General features: G+C 37.7%; 1 pseudogene; it reads left to right on the top strand.

The window, feature by feature from the left end:
• The first annotated feature begins 1,018 nt into the window (after positions 1–1,018).
• LOC106986104 (tRNA (guanine(6)-N2)-methyltransferase THUMP3-like) lies at positions 1,019–3,532 on the top strand (annotated as a pseudogene).
• Positions 3,533–8,246: the final 4,714 nt, after the last annotated feature.

Raw genomic sequence — 8,246 nt, 5'->3', positions numbered from 1 at the left:
GCACAGAGCCTGTCGCCGGGTTCAAACCCACAAACTGTGAGATCATGACCTTAGCCAAAGTCCGGTGCTCGACCGATGGAGCCACCCAGGTGCCCCTAAGCCAGAAAGCTTTTAAGGGGAAACATAGGGTAGTATCTTTGTGATTTTTGAAAAGCAAAGTTCTGAAATGTAGAGCAATCACCATAATAGAAAAAAATTGATAAGTTTGACTTATCAGAATTAAAAACTACTTAACAAAAGGCATTAATAAACTGAAGAGGCCTGCCACAGATCTGAAGAAAATATATATTGTGAAACATGTATCTGATAAGGGACTGGGATACAAATATATAAAGAGCTCCTACAATTCAATAATAAAAAAATAGCTTGAATTGAATAGACACATTAACAAGCATATGAAACAGGCATGTGAAACTGTGGTCAACATTATTGGTCATCTGGGTAATGCAAATTAAGACTACATAGACATACCACTACACACACATCAGAATGAAATGATTAATATTAGAAAGATTATCAGAACCAAATTTTGGTAAGGATGTGCAGCAACTGGAAATCTCATACATTTTTGTTGGGAATGTCAAATATGACAGCTATCGTGGCAAAAGATCTAGTATTTTCTTGTAAAACTAAATATACATGAACCTATGATCCAGCAATTCCATCTCTAGGTATTCATTTACTTAGGAGAAATAAAAACATAAATGCACATAAAAAGTGCATTTGTATAAAAATATTCAAATTAGCTTTATTCATAATGGTCCAAAGTGGAAAATATCCCAGAGATCCTAAAATAGGAGAATGCGCTTATTCATACAGTGGAATACTACTCAGCAATGAAATGAATCAACTATTGTCAGGCAACAGTATGACTAAATCTCAAAAACATTATGTTTAGCAAAAGAAGCCAGACACAAATTGTACATACTATATTATTTTATTTGTATGAAGTTTTAAAACAGCCAAAATCAATCAATGATGGAAGAAGAGTTGAACAGTGTTTTTCTTGGAGTGGAATTTGTATTGGTAATTGGAAGGGACTCGAATGATCTTTCTGGAGGGATAGTGATGTTCTATACTGATGGGCTTTGGGTTATACAAGGATTTGCACTTTTAGAACTCAGAAAAATCTGTGCATTACATTGTATGTAACTTTTACGTGAAAAGAAAAATAATATTGAACTCTAGTTAATGACAGAAATGCTGAAGTACTTAGGGGGACATACACTTATCTACAAGTTATCTTAAAATGCATAAAAGCATGCAATGTATCAATGTAGGAATAAATATGCAAAAAAGCAGATATAGTAAAATGTTGACACTAGAATCTGGATGATGGGTATATTGGCATTCACTCTAAAATTCTTTCAATTTTTGTATGTGTTTCAACATTTTGCTAATAAATTTCTTGAAAAAAGTCCTATACCCAAAATTTTGAGAGAGAAGAGAAAACATAGCATTGGGGTATGCCTGTGGGGTGCTGGAGCTGGAAGGGTCTGTTCTGGCGGTTAAGACGATGTTATAGATAGATCTTAGAAGAACGGCCAACATGTCTGAAGTTCAAGAAACCACTAACTGCTTCTTGGATGTGAACCTTCATGAAAGAAACTGGCCCCAGAAGTGAGTCTAAGCATCTGCAAGTCACTAGTGGAGCCACTGAACCTACTGGTTTTGAACAAATGGCTGCAGATGAAATGAGAGAGAAATTGAGCTCATCATACAAACTCTGCAGAAATGAAGTGAGGTGTATTCTGACATTTCAGTGAAAGTCTGGCTCAGGCTTATTGTCTGAGATCCGTTGATCACTTATTTGTGATTGTTCATGAGTTTGAAGATTACCAGTTCAAAGAAACAAAAGAAGAAGTGTTAAAGGATTTTGAAGAATTGGCTGGAAGCTCCCATGCTCAGACCCTTTAAAAATATGGAAAATTAACACCAGTTTCGAGGAAAAAAATACATAAAAAGATAAATCAGAATTCAAGTAAAGGTAAGATTGATAATGGATGAGGAGACAAAACAGATGACAAAGATGTTAAAAGAATTCGAGAACACTAGCTTAGATTCACATACCTTAGACTATTATGAAAATTCAGCTATCAAAAAGATACCAACATTAGTAGGTAATGACTTGGCATCTTGCAAAGATAAGACTGATGAAAGCTCAGAAGGAGAAACTGATCCTCAAGTGTTAAAGTTTAGAGTCATATGCAATAGGGCGGGAGAGAAACACTGCTGTACCTCAAATCAGGCTGCAAGAAATTCTAGGTGTGCTGTTCAGGATTAATTGAAGTAGAAAGCTGACATGACCAACTTTGAGGTGGAGATTCTTGAATATCCATGATAACCAAATCTTTGTAGGCATTGCATTGACAGAAGAGAGTGTCCACCAAAGAAACAGCTCACATCTTGGAGCTACAATTCAGATCTACTCTCACCTATGGGATGCTCAGTCTCTGTGTCCTCAACCTACTCATTTAATAGTTGAAGGGATGTATGGAACAGAGGCAATACCAATAGAGGGGGCTACAGAATGGTTTAATGGTTATATTGCCGGTGATAACAATACATTGGCTGTGAATAGGGCCGCCAATAATATCTCTTCTTTATTGACCAAGAGCTGTTCAATGGGATATCTGCAATTCCTCCCTGAGAAATGGCTCTGTGGATATTATTGTAGCAGATATGCCATTTGGAAAAAGGATAGCCTCCAAGAAGAGAAACTGATCTTTATCCAGCTTGCCTCCAGAGATAAGCTGTATCTGTAGACCTGAGACAGGCAGGGCTATCCTACTTACTCAGGACAAGAAATGCTCTCTACCAGGGCATTATCTCTGAAGTGACATGTGTGGCAGAAGGCACATAGTGTCTGGGTGAGCATAGAGGGTCTTCATGCAGTAGTTTATGTTCTGAAACATCTATCTCAAGCTGTTGATTATCCTTCAGGAGAAGATAGAGAAAGAGGAATTGTCTGGCAATGAAAAGAAGGAGGATGTTTAACAGTATTTGTACTTCCCAACACTGGAAATGTCAGCATCGAGAACTTACACTGAGAGAAAAATAGTATTAACAAAAGTGCAGTTTGTGCTATTTAAACCGGCCTAAGGCTCTTCACCCTGGTTAGCAGAAGATGTGAATGGAATGTGATGGAATTGAACAAAAGCATATGAAGGAGCAGAGCTTTTCTTTGGATCTGTTCTGAAGAGGGAGCTGGGTGTTTAGTACTTTCCTTAAAATGCTTCAAAAATGCCCATAGAAAAGCCTACTAAAATGCTCTGGGATTTGGGTTTAGAACAATTTATTTTCAGGTTTTACAGCAGTGGCTGTTTTCCATTGGCTGGGTAGAAAGCTACCCTGGCCTAAAGGAAAGGGAGAGAATATAATGAGAGCATCTGAGGCCATAGCTCATTGCTTGTGTAGGTTGACTATTTTGTTGCTCAAGTTTTCATTACCTCAACCTTAAAACACAAAGTCCATGACAAGGTGAAATCTCACAAGATCTATGGGAAAGTTTGCCATCTGCCTTGTAAATTAAAATAGGCATCTGTTATTCAGATTAATACAGAGAACTAAAATAGAGGACTGGATTCATCAAAGGAATTGCACACTTTACTGTCAGTATAGGACATTTCCATTTTTAAATAGTAGCAAATGTACTGATAGATGAAGTATGGGACCAATAAGCCAGATTAAAAGAAAATTTATTTTCTTTCAGTAAAAGAAGAGAGAGAAAACAGAATTAAAAAATTAAAGACAAGATGCTATAGACAATGAGTATTCAGATAGCAAAAATCTCTTAAATAGTAGATCCTATCTCCTAAATACAGACAAAATTAACAGGAGGATGGGAAGGATGGGAAGCGATCTCCCCCAAAGACTCCCCCAAAATCTACCCCAAAGTTGGAAAACTAGAACAAAGATAAGAAAATTATAGACTTAGGCGACATTAACTCAGTGGTATTTCAGGCAGTGAGAATTGAAAACATGTGACAAAGGAAATTATCAAAGGAGGAGGAAGAGGAAACGTGGGGGGAGAAGGTGAGGGAGGAGGAGATGACAGAAGAAAATTTCCAATAACAGGTTGAAAAGAATGTGCTTTCCTCAACCGAAAGACTAAGTGCCTAGCACAGTTACTAAGAGAAAAATAAGTTACCACTACCAAGAAATTTCAGAATATTAGGAATAAAGATATGATTTGGAAAACGTCTAAGCATAGTTCAGGGGAGGGGCTGGGGTATGGGATGGGATGAGGAGGGGATCAGAAGAAGTTGTCACAAGCCTGGGGACCACAATGGAATTTGACTCTCAACTGCAATGCTGTTGTCAGGAAATGATGGAATTGTGCCTTCCAAATTCTGAGAGAATTATTTCCAATCTAGGATTTTATGGTCAATAGTCAAGTGGTGAGATTAGAACAAAATATTTTAAAAGATGCAACATATTGACCTTCGTGCACCCTTTCTCAGGAACCTACTGGGTGTTCAAGTAAATTGAATTTGTAGACCAAGAAAGAAAAGATATGGAGTTTGGGAAACAGAAAAACCTAACTAGAGAGCCAGGTGAAGTAAATTCCTAACATGATGGTACAGGGAAATCCTAGAACCGCGGCAGGGAAGCAGGACCAGAAAGCACACTTGCCCAGTTAGAAAAATAACATCCTGGGATTCTGGAAAGATTGTTCTAAGAAACAAAAGAGCCACATTTACCTACTGTTTATGAACATATTCTGGGGAGCTTTATTCACACTAATGGGAGGGAGTTTAGGCATGAATCAGTGGAAGCTACATAAGAAATGAATTAAGCAAAGAGGAGGCATTGATTGAAGTCAGGGAAATAAAGTTACACAAGGAAATGCTTCCTTCATTAATGAGTACATGGTCCAGCTGTGATTATTATATGACAATATTAATGTCAAATTGAATATGAACCTAACGTGGTACAGAACCACATTAGATAAAGAGAGAAAGGGTGTATTAGGAAACTAAATCCTCATCTTTCATAGTATGAAGTCAATAGATATTAGTATTGAAAGAGTCACACATTAGTATATGTGGCATAAATTAGGAATATAATGGTAAATGCCAGAAGAAAATGAATTTCATATCTTTCCTCTGGAAAGCACAGATCAGGGGTGAAAAAGGGAGCAGAAGACAATTTTTTTCCATTAAACTCTAAAGTCTTTTTTCCATAAACTCTAAAGTGACTTGACATTTTAGTAAATAAATAATAAAATAAAATTTATTATGCAGTGATATGGAATTATATCATTCAGATGACTCTGTTTTTTGAAAAAATGTATTCCTCTAGGTCAAAATATATACATACAGGACTACTGTATTTCAAGGCCCTTCCCCCCCACCTTTATTGAGTTGGCAGATACAATTATATTTAAAGTGTACATTGGGATGATTGATATATGCATACATTTGAAAGGATTTCTCCCATCCATTTAATTAACCAGAACATTATTTTATCTTAACAATTAAAAATAATTAAAATTCTTTTACCTTAGAAATCAACTGTCTGTTAACCTTACATCTCTTTCTGAATCATGAATGATATGTAGTAGGAAAACCATTGAATTAGTAATTGATGTGTCCATCATATAGATTAAACCTGTTTTGGTAAGAGATTTTTTTTCCTCTTCATGCTTGAAATAAAGTAATACTCCTCCACTCCCCTGTAAAACTATAAGTGAGGTTTAAAAGTTTAGTCAAGTAGGAGCACCTGGGACGCTAGTCTGTTAAGCATCTGACTTCCGCTCGGATCATGATCTCATGGTTCCTGGGTTCAAGCTCCGCATCAGGCCCTGCACTGACAGCTCAGAGCCTAGAGCCTGCTTCAGATTCTGTGTCTCCCTGTCTCTCTGCCCCTTCCCCCTGCTTATGTGTATGCTCTCCCTCTCTCTCAAAAATAAATAAATAAACATTTAAAATAAATAAATAAAAGTTTAGTCAAGTAAAATGTGGGATTGCAAACAATATCGCAAACAAACTTTTCCAGTCAGTCTTTGAGTTATGGTGTGAAAAAAGGAAACAATGTCTTTTATTAACTATGTATTATTACTAGCAGAATACACAGCTTTCTGGGCATGATAAAGCCCATAGTGGTCAGAAGGTAATCGCCTCCCATCACTGCCCTCCAGAAGAGAAGTGAATTTGGGCCTGCCTTGTGGAGAATGGACCCTGCAGAGAACGGAAGCTAACTGGTTGTCATGTTATATTCAAATCCATGTTATTGTGGGATGTTCTTCCAGGTTTGTTGTATGGGCTATATGGTGAGGCTTAATCAGTTTATGTCAATTTAATATGACGTGTATTTTGTATTTGCTTAGTACAAAATATTATGATGTGTGTATGGCATGAAAGAACGTATGACAACACCCAACATAATAGTGGAATAGATAGTGTCACATGGATTTTTTCTTAAGGTTTCATTCTAGTGTGGGGTCAGATCCCTGAGGCACAGTTTCTCAGAGCTGGAACACCCTCAGACATGCAAATTGTCTAGACTAAGAGACAGCTTTTTGCAGTATTTTGCTCAGATTGCCTCTTTGAACCTAATCAAGCTGAGGGGCCTGTGAGCTGAGCAGGCAGGAAGTTGTGTGGCCGAAGCAGGGAGGGCTTGGGGAGTCATGGGGGAGGGAAAAGTCATCCTCCCCCACCCCCTTCTCCCCCAACCCTGCCAGCACTCTGGCCTTGTTCCATGTTGGGAGGAAGAATGTATCTGCATTTCTTTTCTCCTTCCTCACGTTTATTTTCTTCTCCATCTTATCAACTCTTAACATCCTTGCTCACAGCCCATGTAAATGCTTGGTTAGGCAGGTAATTTTTTTCCTGTGCCTGGGGCACAATGGACAATGACAATTTTGCTTGTATTCTGGGGCACAGAGATTCTTTTTTTTTAATGATTATTTATTTATTTTGAGAGAGAGAGGAAGAGAGAATGTGTGAGTGGGGGAGGAGCAGAGAGAGAGAAGGAGAGAGAGAATCCCAAGCAAGCTCCCCACTGTCAGCTCTGGGGCATAGCGAGTCTTTTAGGTAAAAACCATTTAGTACTAGAATCATTTTTAAACTTAAAAAGAAGAGCTATGATGTTGGCATCGTCAGATGGTCCTGCTGGGGACTGAAAGGAAAAAAAAAATCATTATTTAAATATTCATGGGTAATACAGAAAAGAATTTCTAATATTTATTATCCCATTTTTTATTTGTCACATGATTACATGATACATGCTGTGTGTCAGATACAGTTCTAAGCATTTTTATAAATATTTACGCATTGGATCATTATACTAACTCTACAGGGTAGGTTCACTTTACAGATGAAGAAACCGAGGCCCAGAAAGATGAAGTAAATTGCCCAAGGTCACAAAGCTAGTGAGCAACAGAGTTGGGAATCAAACCCAGGTAATCTGTAGAGTCCCTACCGTTTATTGTTATTCTGTGCTGCAGTGTGGTGACTACTGAATACATGTGAAGAGAGTTGAATGGCTCATCATAGTTGCTAACTTGATTTCACTTATTTTATTTATGATGTCCAACATCTGGGAAGTTTAAAGTTTAAAGATTGCTCAGGTGCTCAAAATGTTGTCAGGCATATAAGGGTCTGGCAGTACAGATAACCTGAAAACCCTCCAGCTACAAACACCAGGAATTGCTCAATAAATTATAACTAACATCTTTATAAATGCATGGCTGAACTGCTAAGAAAGGCAGGGAAATTGCCTTGGGCCAGAAATGAAGAAGGAACTGAAAATCAGGACAGTGAACTGCGGAGTTAACATTGTGTCTGCCATGGGGTATTTATCATATTTGATCATATAGGGGCTTGAATTTAATACCAGTACAAGGAGAGAGAGTTGGGGCTGAGAGCCCCATCTTTATGGTGCTACTCCTTCAGTATGAGTGAGGATTCAGGCAAAGGGAACTCTCAAAAGTTGTGGGAAGAATTATAAATTTATACAACCACTTTAGAGAGCAATGTGACAATGTCCTGTGTATTTGAATATGTGCATCTTTATGACCAAGGCAATTCCTTTGCTAGGTTTATATGCTGGAGAAACTCTAGACCATGGGAAAAATCAGACATGGATGAGAATTTTATTGCAATGTTGTTTGCATTAGTAAAAACTTGGAACAGGAGAGTGGATAAATGAATTGTGCTATATTCGTTTAATGGAATGCACAGAGCAGTGAAAATCAATGTACTGTAGACATGTATCATCAGGGATAATTCTCAAAAGCTTCA

The sequence above is a fragment of the Acinonyx jubatus genome, chromosome F2, assembly GCF_027475565.1.
Source record: "Acinonyx jubatus isolate Ajub_Pintada_27869175 chromosome F2, VMU_Ajub_asm_v1.0, whole genome shotgun sequence".
In the NCBI taxonomy this organism is placed as follows: Eukaryota; Metazoa; Chordata; class Mammalia; order Carnivora; family Felidae; genus Acinonyx; species Acinonyx jubatus.
This window is presented reverse-complemented; position numbering and strand designations above follow the sequence as displayed.